This window comes from Larus michahellis, chromosome 9 (assembly GCF_964199755.1).
Source record: "Larus michahellis chromosome 9, bLarMic1.1, whole genome shotgun sequence".
NCBI classification, from domain to species: domain Eukaryota; kingdom Metazoa; phylum Chordata; class Aves; order Charadriiformes; family Laridae; genus Larus; species Larus michahellis.
The window spans coordinates 32,888,335-32,913,315 of record NC_133904.1 but is presented as its reverse complement, the minus strand read 5'-3'; positions in this window follow the sequence as shown (position 1 = coordinate 32,913,315).

Sequence of the window (24,981 nt, the reverse complement as noted above, 5' to 3'; positions counted from 1 at the left end):
TTGACTCATGTTGTGTACTAGAACCCCCAGATCCTTTTCCACAAAGCTGCAAAGTAATAACGCTGAAAGAAAGCAAAATGTTTTCTTTCTTTCAGCAAGTTTTCTACGTATGCACAACATTATGTTCTCAAAAGTGGTCACCAAGATTGGCGCAACATTAAAAACTAAACTCTAGGTATCTACATACATGTGCATTTTTTCTCTAAAGTCATACCAGGACTCTAAGAGTTGATGCAAGCTCCTGAGTAGCACTCAAAGATTACAAAGATGTGTGAAATGACTGATACATGCATAATTCACTTTTTTCTGCCTCATATTTGAAAGCATAAAGACTCTAACAATTCTTGGGTTTATCTCAATTACATAAAAATTATATATGAAAATATTCCTTTCAGTGTATGAAGGTAAAGAAATGTTTCTCCTGCTTAAGGTTATAAGTTGCAGAAAAGAAAGTGAGGTGCCACAGCTAAAACAATATCATTGGAAACATTAAAAAAAGGGAATGTGATGAAAAACAGAAAACCAAATAGTAGAGGAAAAATCTGCACATATAGAAAATGGCTTAAATCAGCTCATCATCATACAATGATCAAATGTATTTTCAATGCATTGAATTAATCATTTACTGCATGGGTATTTATTGCCATGAGGACACTCGAGCAATAGCTGCTTAGAGAGGCTGTGGAAGGTTTCCAAGAACAGCCTGGGTGAAGTCGTGAGCTCATAGTTGACCCTGTTTAGGGCAGGAGGTTGGACTAGATGACCTCCTCAAGTTCCTTGTAACTTGAGCTATCCTTTGATCCCATGATCCTAATGCATAATAAGTTCTGGCTTCTCCTCGTCATCATTTTCCTATACATTATTTTTGTATTTACTAAATGAATGTTAAATCAGAATCAGTACAGCACTAGCATAGCGTTGATGCACACTTCGGTCAAATGAAATAAAATAGATGTTTTATTGGAATGATGACAGTACACACTATCATCACTCAAAGCCACTGGCCTGTCCAGTATTTCTGGGGGTTAGCTGTCAGGTATGTGGGAACCTCCATGCTTTGGTCAAACATGAAAATACTAGCAAGAGCAATGCACAAGCCTTTTGTGATAGCACAGAGATGTACATAATGACTGTCGCTAATTTAAAATACTAATATGTCCTCAAATCAATTTTAACAGGTGAATACCAACCATGGAAGTAGGATTTAACATATTGCAAATTCTTGGCTTCATAGAATTATACACTGTGCTCTTCAGAGATTTTTACGTTGTTATATTTATTAATTAGGACAATAGCATGTCTGCTTCAGACATCAGTGTATTTTAAAACTCGGAGCAAAAGAAGAACAACATCAGTGCTTCAGGCACTGCTGCTTGAGCTTTCAAGATAACCTGAAGCATAATTTGGCTTCATGTTGTAAGCAGGTCTAGAGCCAAATTCAGCATTCCCTGCTGAGCTAGTCTAGATATCACATGTAGCAGTGGCATAGAAATGTATAAAAGAACAGAAATTTGACCATTTTAATTTGAAGAACAGAATACATTGCATAAAGCCTTCCAGCTCCTTGACATTGAAAATAATGGTGTCTGACAGTTCTAGGGTTAAGTAGCCACTCATTCAGCACAGCATCGTTTATCTGCCAACAGTATGTGTCTCTTGTTGTTACTTCAAAGAAAAAATTCAATAAAAATTTAAATAAAAACAGATCTGTCAGTATAAAGCTTTAATATTTTACACCACACTCAATCTTTTTCCTTTGTAAAGTGCTTTCATACTTCCTGAACTTGTCCTGCAGTACACAATACTCATTATTTAAAAGAAAGAAACCATGAATCACCTTTAAACACCTACACTTTCCTGAAACATTAACATTTATTTTTAATAGGCATCACTCTGAAGCTGGCTTCACTAAGAGACACTGTAGAATGCTTAAGAACTCTATGTAGATTGAGAAAGCTATAAGAATATACATTAAGTATTTCAGCATCATTACATACAAGCAGGTTACTTGGTTAAGCATTCATGTTTCAGAATATAACATTAATGGTTTCATTTCTAAGTGTAAATCTTTTCCTTATATATGAAGTATATAATAGTCCTTGATTCCATATGCTCTCTCATACAGTACTCTTGTTACAGACTGCAGACTGTACTATAAATATACTTTGAAGTGAAACACAGGATTCAGTCGTTCAAGACAATGATGTCTGTATATTTTTGCCCAATTTTTCCTATACCAACCCACATATTTTGTGAATCTAACAATACTGCAGCATTCACTGCTTATGTCAGACTTGTGTTTCAAAGCTGCTAGATCCAAGAAATCAAAGGCAGTTTATGGGAGATAATTAACGTCTGTCTTCTGTGAGTGCATATGGCAAGGTATAGTGTCTCCACTATAAGCTTTCTCCCATATATATTTTAATAATAAAATAATTAATCTATTTAGAAATCTATCATACTATTTAATAATTCAGCTCTGGAGTGTAACTACTTTGAGAAGAAAAGAAGTGAGCACTGGCCCCATGTAGCAGATTCAGATTTTAATAGCTTCAATAAAAACATTTTTTTTAAATTTGATTGCACACCCTAAAAGCAAAATTAACAATCTGCCAAAGCCAATATGTTCATATAAAGAAAAGATTTTAAAATATGATCATAATTATATGCATATAAACAGGCACACTTCTATTTGATTTTAAAAGTTTCTTCCAGGCAAAAAATACTATAATCTATTTTCTATCCCAGTCTCAAGTTTATAACCATGCTACAAATTACAGCACTAAAATTCTGTGAAGAAGATTACAATAAAATTTTCATTTCATATCAACTTTACTGGGCAAAATATAGGCATTAATATGATAACAGGAATAATCTATTATCTTATTTAAGTCTCTTCATTATTAGAAGTTATAGTTGCTCCATACTGTTTGCCAAAATGCTTTAAGTGTTTTTAAAAGTCATAAACCTCTGTCACTCTCTTCTTTATACAAGTGTTAACTATAAAGTTCTATCATAAATTATGAAATAAAAGGGTTTAAGTCAACACAATAATATTAGATCTCTTCTTTCAATAATAAAATCCATGTATCTGAGAGCTGCTTATTATTTATTTAGCTTCCACAAACCAACACCTGAATTTACTTCCTTATAACTTCCCTGCCTATCTTTCTTTTCCTAGAAGAAAAAAAATGTAGCTGCATCTTCTTACTCCTATATGTTGCACTCTTCTCTAGTATGAATCTACCTGTATCATCCCATCTCATTACCCGTTATGAACCCAGGTAATCGACACATAACAGTCTAACTGAAAGCATGTTCTCATCCATGTCACCACTGAAAATAATCTATCTGAAGTCCCCAAACAACCTAAATGTGACCTCAGACATCCATACCACAATACCGTTAATTACATAAATTTTTCATTTGTTAAATAGCTCAACTGCTTTCTGACAACTTGTTATAGGTTTTATGTCCTTGCCTGATAGGAAAAAACAAAACCATACTGTGAAGCAAACCATAGTGGAATACAATCCCCACAAATAGTAGAAATGTGATCAAATACTGGTCAAAGCTACTTTTTCTGAAACTACTTCATAAATACATCCACACTACATCCCCTACATCCAAATTACTGAACGATCCTTTCCATTATATTCAGGAACATGCATGGATTCAGCTGAGGGCTCTCTGCCACTGCCCTCTCTGAGAAGAGGCCACCTTCTGAAAAGCAAAAGCAGAAAGGCAAAGTAGATGCCAAAAAAAATTATTTACTGTAGCATTTGTAAATGGTGGTACATGAGACTTCATTGGTGGAACTTCAATGAAGGCAAGACATTACTAGAACAAGGGTAAGACAACAGAAAAAAGGATGTGGAGAAGGGGGAAGAGCACCCCGTATTTCTCAGGAGGCTGCTGTCACACTGCTTGCAGCCTGGCTCTGCTGCACTTCTCCGGGCAGTTCGTAGTTCGGTCTAAGCCATCAAAGGTCTGGCACAACTAATAATGAAAAAGAAGGTGCTGCAGCCTGCAGAAGTGAAGGGCTAGAATTCATGCAGTCAGCACAGCTGTGTTAGATTTAAGGCTCACTTGTCAGAGCAGAACAGTATTAGAACAGTGTTTAAAAAAGAACTGAGCTTAAAATATTTGAGTCCCTTTAGGAAAATGCACTAATGAGGCAGTCATTATGTCTATGTAACATCTAATTCCAAGCAACAAGCATACTGGAGAGCTCTGCTTACTTCCACAAGTCAAAGGACAGGAATAATCTCCTCCTTGAAAAGCCAGTAGAATTTTTGTAATGAAAGTGAAGAAGAAAATGAAATTAAGTGGCAGAAACTAAGTTCAGTTTTGCAAGTCCAAGATAGGATACTAGATCCCATTCTCTATGGGCATATGTTAGTAGCTGTTGTGCATCCTGCATATGTTAGTGACACAACCTTTATAGCTCCTCTGAAAAGAAAAATCTTGTCCTTCTGTTGGAGCAAGCGTTCACAAATAGCCAAGGATATAGCTGGGAGGCTGAAAGATAATTAACTGAACCAAATAGCCAAGAAAAATAACGTCCAGGACCCAAAAGCGTAGATAAAGCCAACTGTACCCCATATGTGCAAAGTATAAGGGAAAGAAAAGGGACGAAAAGACAGGTTTGCAACTCCTCACCTTAACCTTGATTAGATAATTGCAAAAATAACGGTCACCCGCATGCTCTTCTCAACAGAGCAATACTGCAGTTCTGCAATGCTAAGCTTTTCAAAAAGATAAGCTGGCATCCCATCAAAGAAATCATTATGGACAGCAAGAGATTTAGAAAGACTGCTTCTCATAGGAGGGGGTGTAGAGGAGAGGAAGACTTCACCTAAAAAGGACACATCTTCAGATACTCCTCTACAAGTATTTGCATCTCCCCCTAACTGCCTTCTGGATGGCGGAGGGGAGCAACAGCATCTGGGAGCTGTATTAAATGCAACACGGGCAGCCGACAGCATGTGGGGGAAGTGGGCTGCTCCTCCATTTCCACAGAAAAACATTTCCTCCTGTGGCCAAACCTCACTGTGGTTCATCCTCCTCTTTGCAAGTTTTAAATAAGTATTTGATGACCTGTTTCGAGATTCTCAGATGAAAAATGTTATTAATTCACTCTTATTTACAGTGGAATTTACAGTTATTTATGGAACGGAATCATAACAGCACCAACCACTTCCTTTTATAAATCTGGAAAACCTATCTTTTTTTTTTTTTTTTTTTGAGAGTAGCATAAGAAGTGTTCATTTTAGCATATCAGGAATAAAGCATATAAAAGTTCTTAGCACTTCAAGGGGAAAAAAATGTCTTCCTTCTTCCCGATTTATGTCTGGCAATCATGCCATAATGCATACAATACACAAAATGCTCTTTTATGATTTAGAAATACTACACAAATAAAGTTTGAAATCTTTTGGAACTGTAACTGTGCAATCAATGAAAGCCCAACAGTTAATCAATGGCAGCTTCATCAGTGATTAGTTTATGTAAGGGCAGCCTTCCTCAGGTCCTTGATTTAAAAACGTGAAGTTAATTCAAAGCAACATGAGGCAGCCAGAAAAGCATTGTCTGCTACCTAAAAAGTCACACATTTGAAGTTATCTCTCTGACATACAAATGAAAGCCTGCTGTTAATAATCACCACAAAAGTAGCAGAGGATTTGATAACATACCAAAAGATCAGTGTAATCAAAAACATGTGTTTTTCAGGAAAAAGCCAAAAAAACCCCACAAAACCAAAAAACCTCTTTTGATATTTGCACAAGTGTGCTAAAATAGCAACTGGTAAAGGTAAGCTTTCAACTAGTAGGAAAATAATGAATGGCTTGCTGGCTCTTCCCATTAATTATCTATTGTAGCATTCATAAAGTTTCAGTATTTCAGACAAGCTTAGATGAAGATATAATTCCCTCTGAAATTCAGAGGTGTTTATCAGATAAACAGAATTAATCTAAAAAATTCTCCATGCTCAAAAGCACTGAATGTTACAGATCTTAATTCCAATAGCAGGTTTCATATCTGCCCCATAACAATGTGAAGTTAATACTTTTTTGCAAATCATTGAAAGAATAGGTCAATTTGTAACTCACTGGCTGTTTAAAACTAAACTTCAAAAAAACCACATCAGAGAGGAGAAAAGCTGGAAATAAAAGCAGTAGGATGATCCTTCTTGGTTCAGAGAAACCTCTGCCAAGAAGAGGAGGAGAACATAATCCTAAAATGGTTGTTGGACAAACTGAGAGTAAACACGAGTGCAGCTCTGTCTGAAGCAGCAGGCCCCATCTTCAGGGATTCTCTAGAACTTCACTGATTAATTGAGGCCAGGATATTAGAAAGAGCTAAACGAATGCCCAGGAATAGATCACCTCCAGAGCTAAATGGCAAAGTTAAATACATGCAGGACTCCTACTGGTTTTCAGCCTTACTCAGTTCCCCAATTTCCCTTTTTATTGCCTCTTCTACTTTATATCATATTTCTGCTGTGGTATAGGTAGTAACCTTTGGCTAAAATTCAAGTATAAAAGATTAATTTTGCTTTAACAAAAAAAGATAAAAGGTAAAAAACATATACCTTCAAACCCATCCACACCAAAGTGAGGTCTTCTTGACCTGTTAGATGTACGTTCAAAAGAAGTTCAGGTCCTTTTAGTCAATCATTAAATGTAAAGACATCTGTTAATAAATAAGTAAATAAATGATCTAAATGCTTTATTTTTTCCTTAGTTCTATGACTCTTTGTGTCATTTTATGTTAAGACTAGATTAAAAAAACCACCACCCCTGAACACCTGCCGTTTTCCATAGGGAGGTACCACACTACTGTGAAAGCGAAATCATGGAAGTACTTGGTCTTGTTCAGAGAAACAGATTCCACAGTTAAGAAATTACTTTATTGTAGCAGGCAAAAATATAGCATTAAGAAAGCTTAATTTCTGGTGGTACTATGCACATAGTACTACCTTCACAGGCATAAGAAGAGAAACTGTAATCAACAGTATTACTCGTATGAAAACAGTATGATGAAACCAGTATGTCTAATGATTTATAAGATTAAAACCTAAGAGCAAAAATACAGGATATTTAAGTAAAATCTATGACCAGATTTTAATTTAGTAGTTTTCATTTTCTGCATTCTGTAATATGATTTACACTTTTAAAAAGATGTATTGGTGCACACTGCTGCTGGATGCGCTTAACAGAGCCACTTAAAAAGAAAATTATATCTGTCCTCCCTTGTGTTTGCTAGAAGGAAGACAAGAGGGAAGTCACGGGTCATGGAAACACACCTTGCTGTGTGCCCTCGTGAAACTTACCTCAGGCTGAATTACATGTATCATTTTGTCACAGCTGAAGATAAGGTGTAATATTGTTTTTATAGAAATTGAAAAAAAAATAAAAATTAAAGCTGTTATCTTTTAACAAGATCAACAAGGCAATTTAACCACGAGTGAACTAGAGGTGCTACTTCAGAGTCATATTAACCTCCTCCACATACTGCTCTTCCAGCTGTTTTAACCTGTAGGGTCACCTGGCAATACCCAGCCTTCACCTGTGACTATTCCTTTTTTCCACCTCTTCTGGATGCTACTTAGCTACCTGCTTGTAATAGCCACCCCCCACCCTCCAACATTAAAGCTTGGACAAAATTTATTCTTCAAGTGTTAACTTTTTTAAAAAAAACTGTTCCTCTTGGCGTTTGTTTGTTATTTGCTTGCTTTTGAATAGATTTTCCTTTCCACTTTTTTAATGTTTGGTGTCATGACTGATTTCTTTCTTTATCCGGGAAATCTGAAAACAAGACAAACTTTCCAAAAAAATCATCCACAGTCAGTAATTTTCCAATAACAAGCAGTAACTCCTCCCACCTGCCACTAGATATAGCTATTCAACATTATTAAGTACTTCTAGTTCCCCACAGCTACACAAATCCCAAAGTACCTTCTTTATTGCATTTTTTTATTGATGAGGTTTGTCATTTTATGGGATGTGGTATAACAGAGGGCAATTTAGTCAGTGATGCACACAAATGTTACCTTTTTGCAATGTGTCAGCAGCAATAATCTTCTTTCAAATATGCTGAGAAGCAGCTATAAACCTCCTCCTGCCAGGGGCAAGCTCTAGTGAGTCAAACTCAGCTGTGCTAAGAGATCTTCCCAGACTGCGTTTTTTAAGGTCTTGCATTTATCAAATATAGCAATAATGAAGTCACAAAAGCAGTTCAGTTTTTGCATGGCCCAAAGAAAATAGCCCCTCAATTATCTCTTGAGTTTTCAAAACAGTTTATTTGATCTCCTTTTAGTGGCTCTGGGTGAAGATCTTGAGGAAGATATGAGGCCCAGATAGATTTGCGTGTCTTAATCATCCCAGAAAAGGGACGATCAGATGGGTCATGGGAGTCAAGGAACCCCAGGAAAACCTGTTAACATCCCAGCTGATAACAGAACTCCAGTGAATCGGAAGGTGCCAGGAGCAGATCCCCAGTTTCTATGGATCAAAACCTTTTTCCCTTAACCTCGGTGAAAGTATCAGTTTCAACTTCACCAGAAGCAGAAAGAAATGAAAGTCTGATCCTCTCTTCAACCTTTACAAGTCAGCTAAATGAAAAGTAATACAGCATGCAATTGCACAAAGCAGTAATATTCGTTGAAATGAATAATTTTTTTCCCCAAGTACTAGAAAACACTTGATACTTGCTAACAGAAATGTAAATATTTCATGAAACAAGTTATAGAAGTGGCATTTTCACTAAAAACAATCTGAATTAAATCATTCAATCACAATTTATATCTAGAAGTGAAACGTTGGGCAGATTAAAAAAAGGGAACTCGTCCACCAAACTTGTTTCTGGGTAAGCTGGAGCTGTAAACCATGATTGTCATTCACAGAGAAATAGCTCCCAGGGCCAGTAATTCCAGGAGTGACAGACAGGCAGCATGGGAGACCCTGTAAGTATCGTTACAGCCCAGGTATTGGGCTGGAATCACAAACTACTCCATAATAATTTTGATTCCAGTAGTGGCTTATGGCCCTGAGGAAATCACTTCATTTCTATCTCTGTTTTTTTCATTTATATAAGGAGGAGGATGTATGTTTTCCTATAAACCTATTTCAGAGGGGTAGTGGGCAATTACTTATGACTTGTAAAGCTTTCTGAGGTAACAAATCTCTCTTTTGCCTAAGTCTTGTATTTTAAAAAGTCTGCAATTTTCATAAATCTACCTGTAAACAGTTCATGGCACTAGAAAAACTAACCTAAGTTCTGATTATACTTCCAGACTGAAATAAAAGTGACGTAAGAAAGTATAAATGAAATCTATCACCATCAAACACTGCCCCTCGCTGTGCCTGGGGAGAATTTTCTCATCAATAATGACGGTGATGTATTGCGGGACCACTGCAATTAGCATCACTGAAATCTCCTAACCTAGCAAGTATTCCCACACTGGGAAGTCTTGTGTGTGCATATATATGTGTGTATATATATATCTGTCTCCCAGATGAGTTTGTCAATGATTTTTTGGCTTATTTTTGATACACATATATTTCCATTTCATGTTTTACATTATATAAACACAGATGGAAACTTAACCATGTTGAAAGAGATTCCAGCCAACAATTCTGAGATACTGTTTTACATTTGATTTTATATTACCTTTCATTTTTACCTTTTCTCCTAAAGCAATTAATGTAGCAATTGTTTCACAAGCTGACAATAAATAGGAATTGTAGTGAAACGCTATTTAAACCTAGAGTTACCCATCAAGTTTCAAGCATTTAACCGTGGAGTTAAAAGGAACTGCAGATTCTGTGCATCAGCAAGATGCGGGACCTACAGAATATGATTCCTCTGAGATCAGTACCATTCTCCAGTCTCTCTTTCTCCTTAATTACTACAGAGGGAATCTATGGTAATATAATTCTTCATCTGGGAACCTTAGACAGAAGGGAGAATGCTGGGTCCTTGTTCTCTCCAGCATATCTTCCAGCCTGTTTATAAATGTGACCACAGATATAGCAGAGTAAATATGGCCAATATCAGTAGCAGGAAGCTTTCAGAAGCTAAGTGCTAACGGACGTTCCTCATACTTGAATTAGACATCACCTAGGAAGCCTGGTTGTTTAAGGAGGTATAAGCTGTTGTTTTTCATAGTTTTTGTGGGGTTTTTTAACACATCTTTGACCTCTAAAAATGCATACATCTTGTGATTATTCCTTCATGACTGAAATGCACAATGAAAATAAAGCCTGTAAATTTTTTTCAGTACATTAGGCACATTCTAATAATCTTAGTCTTATTCTCTATTAGCAGCTATCTATAGAAGGCTACTTCAGTCACCAGTGAATGGCTTGAGAAACTGAAAAGCACTTACTTTATCCCCCGAGACCAAAAGCTTCAAATCCTTACTTTTAAGTTGCTCTAGGCTTGAGACATGATTCCATTCTCCTAAATGGCAGCACTATACACTGCTGCAATTCCACTGGGTCATTCTTTATTTAAATTCTCATTAAGAGAGGCTTGGGTAACATTACATTTGCAATATACTTCTCCAGATTCTGTATTTTGAAATCCAGCTACAAAGCTACAACAGCTCTTTCATTAACTCACAAACGCCAGACAGAATACTTGGCTTGGCAGCCACATGCAAGTTTTTTGGAATGTTTACAGACAAAAATCCTCTCCCTTGACCAAAGCAATAAAAAGAATTATACCCACAGCTTTGGTCTGAAGATTTAAACGTAATACAGCTTGAACAGAAAGTTAATGGTAAGTCAATGTCGCCTGATACAGCTTCATACAGTATTCTGATCCCACCGACCTTCTGAGGATAATGTGGCATTCATCCAAATTGTGGACATTTCAAGAGAGAAAAACACAATGCTTTGAGGTGTTTTTTTTTCAAATGTTATTTTTTGTGCATTGCAATGCAATGAAGGGACAAGAACAGAATGCTTTTAAAAATACTGGTAATGTATTTTTAAAAAATACACCTAGAAAACCGTTAATAGATGCACTTTCCACAGACTTTGAGCCAGATACTGAGCAATCTATGGTCCTCTGGCCCCAAACCTGCAAGATAATTTCCACCAAATCTTCTACCTACTACTAGATTGCATAGGTCAGCTGTAAATGAAATCAATTCTAAAGAAAAGAACAAAATGTAAGTTTTCCTTTTTTCCTTGTAATTTGTAGGTTTTCAGCTTGATTACTAAGAGATCCATGTGTAACAACACGTGTCCCTGTGTTGTTACATTTTCCAAAATGAATCAGCATTAAAGAATGGACATGAAGAACCTTGGTTGATCTGATACAGTATGCTTTTTTTTTTTTCTAAAATTTTCTTAGCACATAAGTATTTTTGGAAACTCCATCACAGAGACTATAGGACCATATATAAATGGATAAACCTCGTTGCAGTGCTGTTGGTTACCTGATACGATGATGTCTTTTAAGCGCGCAGCACAGAGTCGCATAGAGAAAACAGAAAATTCCTAAGAAAAAGCCTTATCCAAGTTCCCATCACTTGCCTTACCATATTTCAGGTGAATGTGCCAAGTCCTGGATGCTCTCTATCACAAGGGGAGCTTTAAGTTTCTTCTTTTAGATTTGCTCTACTTTGCAAGAGGTTGAAGCCAGGCCTCACATTCTAGATAACTCCACTAATTAGGCTAATTAGCTCCATATATCAGATTTCTTGATGAACTGATGAATATTAGATTATTTAGAATATGGTCAACTGCTGGGAGACATTAAGATCTGTCCCCAGAATGGCCAGTATAGCTCAGGTGGAACAGCCGTTTCACCTCGCGTTCTGTTATAAACACATAACTGTGTTATACCACAACATTATGTTCAATCCTTAAAATACAGCTTTGTGTAGTTAATTCAAATATATGTGCTACAAATTACACAGTGTATTTTCACTTACAGGAGAGATCTAAATAGGAAAATTAAAAAAATATATGACATCCTAAACCACCCTGCGATATAAGCCAGTCTCTTAAACTGAATCAATATAAAAGCAGTAAAGCCAACTATCACAAAACAACACAAAAACATGGTGCAGAATTAAACTCTGTGAAGACAATTGAAATTATACTCATCTTAGGTTATGCTTGAATTTTACTTTTTACTTTTATATGTGTGCGTGCACTACCTGTAATCTTAGAAATGTATTATTTGGTCTAACTAATATTAACCAAAAGCATGTAAATTCAAAATAGATATAATAAAATGCCATTTTACAGTTTGCAACTTTCCTTACAAATGGGACTAAAGATATTTCGAGACAGACTAAAATCAGACTTCTCTACCGTATGCTAAATTATAATTTCAACATCTCTTGCAAAAAAAAAAAAAAAACAAAGGAAAATTCCTGCTCATTTACACACTTAATTCATAAATGCTACAGTATAGTTAGTGATCAGCCCAAGCACAAAGAAGACAGAAGCAGACGTCCCATGACAAAGTGCTCATATTCACATCATGCTCACAGACAACGGAACTGACTGAAGCAGTTCAAGGTTCTGAGATGTTTATGCCAATGAACATCATGTATGGTATTAAAGACTGGTTTTCCTAAAAGGATATGCAATAATGCAAATATTAGAGTAATTCTTCTCATACAAATACATTTTTCAGGAGGAAATCAGTATTTATGTTTTTAATACGGTGAAGACACAGCTCCTTTATAAAGGAACAGTTGTGGATCTGATCTGTTTTTCAGTTTCCTGTCTTTGATTCAACTTACCAGCTAACATGTGAACATTTTATAGTAAAGGGTGCTTTTGGGTTTCCTAAGGAAGGATTCTAAGGTTAGGAAGGAAATCCTAGTTAAATTAATAATAAGAAAACAAAGTAACCATAAAATTAAGGGATAATGGATATAAAACTGAAAGGAGGAACTGGAGGTTCCTCATCCTTTATAGTTTAGGTAACTCCTCTGAGTATCTGTCTATCACTCACATGGCATACTAAATAATGCTATACACAACGACAGAAAGATACAATATCCAATTAGGCAAAATGTTCACATGAGATGCAAGAGATCTATTTTCAAGTCCATGCATTAATCAGTGCTACAAAATACATTGGCTATCCTAAGCCCTCCTATGCCTTCTTTTCTGTTTGCTCAGGGGAGAGATGGAGAGATAAGGATATTGATTTGAGAATTTTTTTGACATTTCAACAAACATCATAGGACAGGAAAATGGAAAACGAAGTTCTTATGGGTATTTTCAAAATTCATTCCATTCACACTTACACATTTTACAACGGCATTTCTATGCCTTATTTTCAGAAATTCATTAAGAAAAAAAGTTAACCCTATGGGCAAAATGCACACTAAACTGCAAGTTGCAAATCCTCGAGTCAATAAATGCACATTGAACACTATTCCTTGGAAAAATGGCTGAAAGTAGTATCAGACTCATTCCCATGGTGCGACTCTTTCCACAGTCAGCCTCTATCTTTTGATAAGTCATTAGAAAAGATGACATGTGTATCCTGGCACAACTAGGTCCTAGGGAAAAGTTGACAGATGTTCCAGTATAAATCAGTTCTGATGCACATTGTGTTGCCTCCAGAGGCATCTTCTGGTCTTCCATGAAAGGTTACTGAACCATATATAATACAAAAATGCAGATACAATTGTAAGGAATAAATGTAAGGCTCTGCTTTACCCCACTTAGAAAGTCTAATGCATGAATAATGTTCCATCTGCACAATGGTCAAATGTGACTGAAATTGATTTTAGATGTACCACATGGAGCAGCACAGACCTTAACAAGCTTAGTGACATAGGGGACCTTGTCAGGAATCTGTACAAAATTCATGATACAAGAAATTTGTATAAATGGGAATCTGGGACAAAGAAGAATGAGGGTTACATTACAGGAAACTTTTGTACCAAGTAATCAAAATGAATCACATACTGAAGGCATTCTCAAGTAGAATATAACAAAGTTTAGTCACATTAAATTTATAATAAACATGTGAAACATGTCAAATGTGCAGCTACATATCCTGACCATTAACTTTTCTGGATGCATGAATAAAACGCGAGCAATGGGAATAAAACAGTCTTCTGCTAACGTGTTCACCTGGATAGATTTTTTGTTTTTTGGCCTGCAGCTTTAATCTTTCCACAACATACCTTTGTCAACACCATGGTAGTATATCCCACCTGCATCTGTGACAGCCCGGAGTTGCTCTAGGCTTCCTCCTGTCACTCCTAAAGTGCCAGACAATGATCCAATGACATCTGGCAATTCTGCAGAGGAAAGAAGAAGGAGTCAGAGTAATAATATTACTTAATAATAAACACTTTCTTCCCTCTTCTAATAGCAAATGCTCCATGACGCTGCAATGCTGGAGGGAGTTGATGTATACAGAACTGCTCTAGTCTCTTGGTTCTCCTTATTGTTTTTCAGTAATCATTCTGAGCAGACATATTAAACAAAGCAACAGGAAGAACTTGTGTTTGATCTGTATTCGACAGGAAAGAAATTACGTTACAGCAGTGCTTCAGTAATTTTTTGCACATTGAAAAATGCCATTTTATTCTGCTTGCTCTGTCTGACTCACACTTGTTTCGCGTCTTGAGGGCCAGTCTAATTCCCATTATTGGGTTCATCTGCAGAAGATGAACTACCTGGTGAAAACTCTCTACAATTGTATCTGGGGGGGAAAAGAACTCATTTATAGTCTGTTATTCCTCAAAAGACACAGTTTTCTTACAAAGACTATACGACAATTAATATGTTGGGTTTTTTTCAAAAAACAAAATACTAAAAATATTTCTTAAAATTCTTAGGTTTCAAAATAAGCCATATATAAACATTTTCTATAAGCTTAAACCAAATTATTGAGTTTAAATGATTAATAACAAGCAAGTTTATTTTATCTTATCAAAACTATTTCAGAAGCTTGAAGCTTTTTAATGATGAATTTGCTTTCTAATCTTTCATTAATCTCTGTAAGGATTATGGATTAAAAAAATTATTAAAAGAATGAAAAAGGCTGTAAGGGAAGTATCCTAAACTTTGGAAATGCCCTATGCCATAACTGGTACCTTTATTCATTAAAAGCTTGGGATCAACAACAATCTTTGAACAAGGACTTATAAATATTTTCACCTTTCAACTTGACCTATCATTTTCATCAGTATGTAAATACCATTGATGATATTTACATCCACGCGTATTCATTGCAGTCTGTTCAACTAATTTCTGGAATGTGAAATAACTCATCTCTTCATCAGCTCTTAAAATCCTCTGACTATAGCAGACAAACACCTAACAGGAGCCACCATAGCCTGATGAGGCAATAGTGTTATCTTCATTTTATAGACGGAGATTTGAAACAGAAACGATAAAGTTTCCTTTAAATTTGGATGTCCAATCTAAAATATTAGGGATCCATTTTTCAGAGTACTTAAATTTATAGCACAGTGAACATTAAAATCACTGATCTAATTTACTTCAAACCGCATCAAAGTCAGTGGCAAATTCTCAAGTTGTAAGTCAAAAAAAAAAAAAGAGAAAAGCAGCATTAATATTTGTTTCAGTATTTTTAAACATTATTCCTAAACCTCCAAACTGGATAAAATTCAATCTGGAAAACCTCAAAAAGGAGGCTGTGCCCCGCAATCCTCCTAGCCTGTCCCACTCGATATTTCCCTCTACATTATGCATTGACAATTCTGCAGCCTTTGTGACAATCAAAATAATTTTTAATGTATAAAACTACTTCCACATTCACTAGGTTGGTTCACTCCCAGACACGTCTTTCCCAACAAGGGTTCCAAATTATAAGTCTCATGTTGAAGAGTATATGACAATTTATTTAAAAGGGACAAAAAGACTTCCTCGGTTTTAACAATTCTAAACTTGGGGTTTAATTTTGCAATCATAGTTTCCTTTGGCTGTGTTTTGTGTGAATAGCTTCCCCTATGCTTAAACAAACAAAAAGCAAACCTAAAAAATTCCCAGTAATTTAATCTTGACTTTCTGTCCCTTGACCCACAGCATCTCCGCCAATTAGCCCAGTTATGGGTTCCCAAACTTCAGAACATGTAACAGGAGAAGGATGAAGGAAAGTGATGTAGCTTGAAATACCACAGTGCAGTGAAACCCTGGCTCAGCCAAATGGCTGAGAACTGAGACAGCAAGGCCAAAAATGACTAAATTTGAGAAGAGGCTTTGCACATCCCAGAGTGTAACTATATTCAAAAAATCAACCCTCAAACCCAACAGTTTCGGTTTCACTGAGTAGTTATTTTTTTCAACCTAGTTCCTTCTTTCTCATTTCAAAAAATCAGAGAATTGATCTTTTAACCTATATACATGGCATGAGAACTGTGAGGATGTGGTTGCAGTTCAGCTGCACAGGAATAATAAACGGAAAAGCCTAAAGCTTCTTCCCTACTTCCCTAAGAAACCACCATTTCAGAAATCAGGCTTCTAAGTAGATTCACAAAATATGTCTGAACCAATATGTTCTGTTCAGGAAGGCATTCAGGCACCACAATTCATGAACTAAAAGGTCTGTCAGTCACCAATTTAGTACAGTGATTTATTCTTACACGTTGCAATGGCATTATGAGCCACACACGACTTTGCTTTGAAAGAAAACAAGTGCAGCATTTTTCAAATTGAGTTTAAATTTATACATTGATTCCATAATGTCTCAGGCTGCTTTCTCTAACTCACTTCAAGATTTTGATTATGGAACCATAGAATTTAAAGACATGCAACTGAAATAAAAGTTAATACAATAAAACCAGTTAAGTGTTTCTTTCTACTGTCAGTCAATTCAATTTTCACAGATAGGAAACAGAAATAATTCAAATAGTCGTTCACCCAGTCTTCTTTTCTTGATTTTGACATACTTTGTTTTGCATTCTTCTAAATGCATCACACTTTAAAGTGTTTAGGGATCATATTCCCTGGCATATAAAGATTCTTCGGTATAGATTTATACAGAGGGGACTGCAGCAGCTTGAATGACGGAAGCTAATAACATCAACACAGCATGCGTATGATTTTATGCACAGAAACTTGGCAAGAGTAAGAGTGTTTTTAGTGGAATGTGGCTATGCTAATACTCCCTCCTGTGAATAGCTCCTTTTTACTGTATAATCAAGATCTCCATGCAGTGATCTGAGATGCCTTTTCACAGAGCTGCTTTCAAAAATGAAATTATCTTCATTATTATTAATTTTATGAAAATAAATTACCTTGGAGTTTAGCGCTAATTACTGTCCCTGTCATATAGCCCAATAAGGGGACGTGTAGAATTTCATGCAACAGAATCTCAAAGATACAGGCTACAACCTTGCAAAGTAATAAAATGACTTCTAATAAGCATAATAGAAACCTTGAGCTAAAATGTCTCTAGTCGCAATTACCTCACAACAGAACACAATACAGAGCCTATTTCCCCTTTTATTTTAAACTCCAATAATACTACTTTTATGTTCAGAGAAAACTTCAGTATAAATACTGCCCTTTTTCTACTGTATTTTACAAGTTGTCAACAGCCTACATGGCTGACAAGGAATCCGCATCCACGTTTTGGCATGTCTGGGGGTTTTATTTCCTTGTTTTGCAAATAAGAAATTTTTATTGAAATACTATTGAAAATAAGTATTAAAAAGCACATATGAAAATCCACTAAGTCTCGGAAGTTTTTGCCCTGATTTCGCCTATAGATGAAGGCTTCAGGAACACCATAAAAAACTAACCTTGATTCCTGTTATCACTTAAGAGCAGGCCAGATAAGCTCTTGGATCAAATTTAAGATACTTCAGTCTAAACATCACCTGCCAAGTGCTCAACCACAGGCTTAGGCTGAGCTTACTGTCTAAGACAATACTGTCTTACATGTCACAACTTGATGGCAGCAACATATGAAATAGGAGCTCTGCCACAGCCTCGCGTGTCCGCTCCTCACAACAGCCTTTTCAGTATAAAATTGAGTCCCAGGGCGCTCTGTGCAGTAACTGAAGAGATCTGCTTGGTGAGACTGAAAACCACACAGGGGCTTATGGAAGACTGTAATACTAATAACAGTTCATCTCCTCAAAAACTAGCAATTTTGAAAATCACTATTTTTGTTTTCTGGCCTTAAAATTCATAAGAGAAAGAAGCTAGAAACATCTGAAAAACATACCAAACCCCACAAAATCCTTATTCATGCTGGTTCATTCAAAGAGAAGTACCAAAAGGCTGTCTGAAGAGGTGAATGTGGAAACTCCTGCTGCTTTTAGTGCCTTTCTATAAACTACAGTCAGCAGAACTAAATAATATAATACAACATTTCCAACATGAAAATAGCTTAATAACTGCTAGGTAAGGGAAACAAAAGTTAAACGGAAGAAATAGTTTTTGTCATTCTCTCTTCCTCTCTCCCCTGGTCAACCAGGGATGTCTTAGATGAAGCTGTTCAATAAATCTTAGGGCTTGCTTAGGTATAACAATTATGAGGAAAGAAAGACGTTAGTAAGTAATCACTGTTTGGGTACTGATGGAAATCTTAGTTTAATTCAAAATGAAGCCAAATGCAGCACAAATCACCAACTAAATGAAAATAGTTACCACTTAGAGTAAACAGTATTGGAAGCAGCTATGTTACACCGTACACCCCTGAGACTTTTTGGATTGAAAGCAAAGAACTTGTGGATCTCTGGAAACACCACCTTCCTAATTCTTTGGGTTTTTAAACATAAAGGATTTATTTAAGACACTGTATGCAGTGATCACTTCAGTTTTATGGAAAACCCCACCCTGTTTATTTAAAGTGTTGTTAGAGATATCTAATTAAATAAATATATTAAACACTTATTTTTCTCACAAGTTGAGAAAATAAATGTGAAGTTTCATTAGATATGAAATATCAGGCAAAATAACATAAACACCGCATCCATCACAACCTCATTCGCTTAATTAAATTCAGATGGTCAGCTGAGTTTTATTTATTTATTTTATTTAATTAGTAGTACTGGACATATTTTCAAGTTGTCTGGAAGCAGGAGTTTTCAATAATTTATCCTTCTTTTCCTGGAACCCAGAAATATATTTCATTATTTGGTTTTAAATGACTATACCTATAAATTTTTCCCATGGACCATGAATTATTATAAGTTCGTTCACGATTAACAGGTGGCTAAATAGGAGTAGAACAGGGCAAGCATGTGTTAACTGCAGCTCATTGTTGGAAGATGTTAGCTTGGTGGAGTCACAGTAAAAGATTTTTTTTTTCTTAACCAAATCTGAAATGCAGATCTCCTGTAAAAGCACTTTTTATTTTCAGATGAGTTAAGGTTGCATTTCAACTCACTTACAGGATTCCCAAGTGACTTCATGTAATCATGGAGCTGTTTTTTCATCCAGAGTGGTGGCTGTACTTTTGACCTCAACAACTAACAAGAAATACTGACTCTGACTTTTTCTTTTTCTTAGAAGGAGGAACTGATAATGGATATTGCTCGTTATTCTGTTAATTGAGAAATTTTTGTTTTACAAAATATAACTTCACAAGGACTGGAGAAATCAAAACAAAAATTTCTCTGTCCAGAGCAACAAGGTCTGTTCAAGAAGGTTCTTGCAAAACCTTTGCATTAGGCTTTTTTCCTAAAGCCATGGTCTCTGGTTGTGAACCACACTTGTTTCTTCCTCTGCCTTTATATCCGCTTTCTGCTTCTGGTCTCTAAACACACACACACGTATATCCTATTCAGAACAATGATGAGCAAAGGGGATGCTTTTAACACCTCATGCCTTGAGCAAGTCTTATCTTTGTCTTTGATAATGTAGGTACCTACCCACATTTAGATCTGCCAACTGCTCATTTTCAACAGTAGATTGTAATGATTTCTCTCAGCTATCTTAAATGACATATATCCTGCGTTCTTAGCTAAATTATACCTAGCTCATACCCACTTAATATATACCACATTTTTTTCCACAGTTCAAAACATTGCTTAAATTGCTAATTCAAGTACCGAAGGCTAGGAAATGTCCCCAAGGTTTCCTTTTCAACCTTGGTTTACCTCCTAGGCACCATTAAATACCATTAATTTTTAATAGCATGTTAATATCCCATTTTTTCACTGACTACATTACTGGGGAGTCACTCACCCACTGCAGAAGCAGCATTCTGCAACCTGACTGCCCTGTTTTTCGTTGGTAGCAAGTGACTGATGCAAAGGATTGCAAAAACCAATGCACAGACTTGTGCTTAAGGCAGCAGAATACCTGCCTCAGCCATAGTGTTCCTTGGTTTGTTTGGCATTATCCTGACATCAGGCAAGCCTAAAGCACAAAAGATTTGCCAGAAACGTGCCATCTTGTGCAAAAATTTTCAGTCTAATACAGTTGATAGAGCAGCTAATAAAACACTGCATTTATTGTTCTCAAATGCTGGGCACTTGCTATTGCTAAGATTCTCTCACACGTTTTTGTTTAACAGGCAATGTTGTTAATACTTTTTATAGGAAGAAAGTAAAGTGCCACTGCATTAGTCTGCCTGCATGAGAGCTCAACCTGAAATCACAATGTTCTACTTTTTCCTGTAGAACATCTGTGAAGTATAATTATAATTAAGCACATCTTGAATATTAATTGTTCTAATGTCACTGATGTAATGTCCTAGGATACACTGAATCAGTTCTGTTTCAAAGTACTGTTTTATTTAAGAGCTTTGCCAGATGTTCTAATCATTTCACTTAGATTTTTCCACCAGGAAAACAGTTGCTGAGACTTGTGAATCTCCTGCCTTTGCCAACTGTCAAGGAAATAATTTCATCCCCAAAGAGGAGGTGAGATCTCTAAGAATCTCCTTTTTTTTTTTTTTTTTTTTTAAAGAAACATTTCAGAAACATTTGTATTGCTGCTGGCTTATAGAAGATTTTTCTGAGAACAATGCAATTACTGTAATCTTGCGCAACAATAAGACTTTTTATTCATCCAAGTAGTCAACTCAGTTTTGTATTGGCATCTTATTTTTCCATCAGATCATGCAGCAGAAATTCAATGTAGTCCGTCTCTTTGTTACAGAAATGACCATTTTAGAGGACTATATCCCTAACTGATACATCACTGTATCTCTACTGTCTTGAGTGGTCATATGACAGAACTGAGCATCTGAACATCTGATCTCTCTCTAAACAACAACTTTTGTAAGGGTGGGGACCAACTCTCAATGACTGCTCAAACTGAAACGTTTTACAATTACTGATTCAGGCAGTCCCAGACCATTGCATGTAAATTCACTTGCATTACTTCGTAGCTGCACTACCTTAAATGTGTTACTGTAGCTTCTTTACAAAGAACAATAAAAGAAAAGCCTTCGCATCAAGTTCAACAGCGACAATGAATGACTGAAATGTCAAACTATGGCCTCAGCAAGAACCCTATTTGCTTGACATATTTGTTCTGAAATAGTTCTTTCAAAGTAACTGCTTATAAAAAATTGTTGAACACCACAGTAGTCAAGGAGTTGATCTCATCATGCGTCAAGTGCCTTTCAAGAAACAATGAGTTTCTTATTATGCATTGGAATACAAATTCCATGGACTGGGTTACAAACTTTAAATCCACATGAGCTTAACATGCACTTGGCACACTTTGGAATCTTGAGTGGGGGTTGGACCAAGATGACTTCCAGATGGCCCTTCCAACCTCAGCCATCCCGGGATGCTGTGAATGAGTGGTTCATTTATGCGGACAGAGGAAGCAGTACTTATTGCCAGGATTGTTTTCATTTTGAATAAGACAAATTCAAGATGCAGGCCAAGGTCAGCTTGGGCTTTGGTTGGATGAGCTTTTGGGTAAGCATGTTTAAAGTTCACGCATAGGTAAGAATGCTCTTTTGATTACAAAAGATAACAATGTGCACTTTTTTGCCGTGTTCACTTTACACAATATTCACCTGCACAGAAATAATTTTAATCGGCATGCAGTAACCAAGGTGAGTTTGGCTAGCTTTGCAAAAATCTGGATCAAATTGTTCTGCTAGTACTGTGCTAACTGCAAATAGACAATGAATTGTGCCAACATTTCACCGTGCCAACCATATACTCACCCAAGAAACAAGTCATACATGAGTCCTGAAGTGTCAGAGGACACAAATATTATCATAAAGGTAAGTTCTGCGTGGGGAATTGATCTCAGTCAGAGTACAAGTTAAATACAATTTTCTGTAAAAAGTTCTTCCACATTTAAATTTTACATAGAATCAGAGTATACAATAACACATTTTAAATAGAATATGCCTTATTAAAAACATTTTTCTTTCCTTTATATACCTTGATAAAAATTTCATAATAAATTGGTGTGAGACTGATAATATTTATCAAGCAATGAGTTCTTGAAAGCATCTTCAAAGGAGATCATGATAGGAAGAGCAGAAGATGTAGTTTATCACCATACTCATTAACAGATGGTATTAGCATGTGCCTCATAAATAACAAGCAAAAAATAGATGAAAAAATATTTTTTCAAAGGTGGCTAGAGTTTCTAATATTAATTTATGTGTTAGAAGAAAAAAGTGAAAAAGATATGCAGTAAAAAATGCAGTAAAACCTTAAGAAAAAAGGGAAGTTTTACCCATTTTTTTTTTCAAATGTTACAATTGTACCTCTTTTACTTTCTTACAATATATAGAAAAAAAATTTTCAAGGCTTAAAAATTTAATTTTTGCATGTAACTATAGCATTTTTAATACTTTAATTAAAATACAACTGAGAGTAAAGAAAGAAAAATAAAAGCATGATATTCAGAAAAAGAATACCCACTGTGCCAGAAAGACTTATTTTTGAATCAAAAAGGATGAGAATAAATTCCTTCCAATAAACTTTTAACTACTTAGACAAAGCAGAATAGTTTTGCTGGAAAATACAGAAAGATGCCCTAGTTAATAGTCTTCTGTTCATTTTGAGTCACATCAGAAAATACTGCGGTACTATGAATTTTTCAATTGTCTTTGAATGTTTCTGTGGTAGCTACATATATTTTACATAAATAGATACTAGATACCAGTAATCACTAAAAAAGGGCAGTTTTAAAAATGAACGGTCAACACAATTTAGAAAGTATGTAAATTGCTAGATCCAGCATAATAAAAGGGATGAGCAATGATTCCTCTATTTTAAATACATAGCTAAGAACATGGTCCTTTCCCAAAATATACTCTGTATTGTATCCACAAAAGTGTGCTAAAGACACAAAAAGCATATAAATAATACACACCTGAACTGAATCCATAAGTAATTTTAAAATTCCTATGAGAAAACCAGGATATTTAAGAAGTGCCATTTCTCCGATCAGAACATGGTTTTGCTATAAAATTTAAAATAAAAATTATTTTTGAATTTCTGTAGTAACTGGTACTAAAATTAATTACCTCACTAGGTGAAATACCTAATATAACGGATACGCATTTACTCATGATGTGGTAACAGAACATTTAAAAGATCAGCAAAAGTTCCTGTAACAAAATAAGAACTAGGTTTTTGATCTATTTATATTTTTATCCCAGAATTTCATCACAAGAACTCAGCAGAATAAATCCTTTTCTAGACCAATGAAGTGCCAGCTAAAGTTAATGCAGAAATACCTGATGAAAGCTTTGAAAAGGCTACCCATCTACAAAAACTGGTGTTATCACTGAACAAGAACATAACATATGTTATGTGACTATTTTCACACTATGACTGATTAATTTTGACTTGGATGGTTGTTTATGAAATACTGGGTAAAAGCCAGAGATAACTTTTTTTCTTTCCTTTTTTGTTTCTGGAAGCTTTCATTTAACAATAGAATACCACACAGTGCTTCTCGAGTGTTAACAAACTTCAGTGTCCTCCTGCCAGCTGACGAAGAAAGAAGAAAATTAATTCTGTTACCTCTACTGACAGAACATGCATGCCAACTAGTAACTCCACACAAATGAGCACATGAAAAAAAAAAATGAAAAAAATCAAGATTTACAGAGTTCTTTGTAAAGTAGACTTGTCTTCTATACCTTTACCACAATTTTCAAGCAGGTCTATGATCTTACAATCATACAAGCTGTATTATCAAAATCTATTTTCCAATGGCTGATTTGCGGAAGTTCACAGAATTACCAGCGAGGCTGGGCATCAAACCTGCAGGTCCGTGACTTCAGTTCTCTGTAACTGCTCTCTCCCTTTGGGGGACTTTACAGCTGTCCTCACATCAGCAAAACAGATGGGAATGTTCTTTTCATTTCAACAGAGAATGAGAGCATATAGTGCACTTGTTTCCACAGAGAGCAAAGGTTCCCTTTAATGGGCTTACTGTATTCTCATTTCCATAATTAATTCTGTTAATCAAGAGGCTAAAGTTTAATCTTACATTCCCTTTTCTAGCCTAAACCAAAGACTGGTGGCTTCACTGTTTCATCAAGATTGGCAGATACTGCTGAGGTAGCCAGAAGTTTCCACAAACAATAACAGGTCTGCTTTCACCCAAGGCTTGGTTTTCAAAAAGGAATATGTTTGAGGAATGAACTCTAATCCTCCACAAACTCCCATATTTTTAATATTATCTTGCCCATTAAATAAAATAAATAAATAAAAGTTTGCCCGATCAAATTTTACCATTCCAGTCAACACTCCCTATTTGAAATGTGTGTTGCTCTTTAGTTGAACATCAAAGTGAGAATATCAAGTAATTTCTAATTATAAACAATCAGAAAGAGCAAGACTACTTCTTGTTAAATATATTTAATTTTAAAATATCTTTCCCTTTTCAGGGGAACTCATATCCTCAGATCCTTCTGTTCTTCTCACTTTCTACGCAAGTTCCTTTGAAAGTGCTACTGCGCTTAGCTGAGGTCACAGTGTATGACTTCCTTGACTAGCAGAAAAGCATAAGGATTGAAAAAATTACAAATAGTTGCTCTAGAAATCCTTAGAAAAAAATAATCTATTTT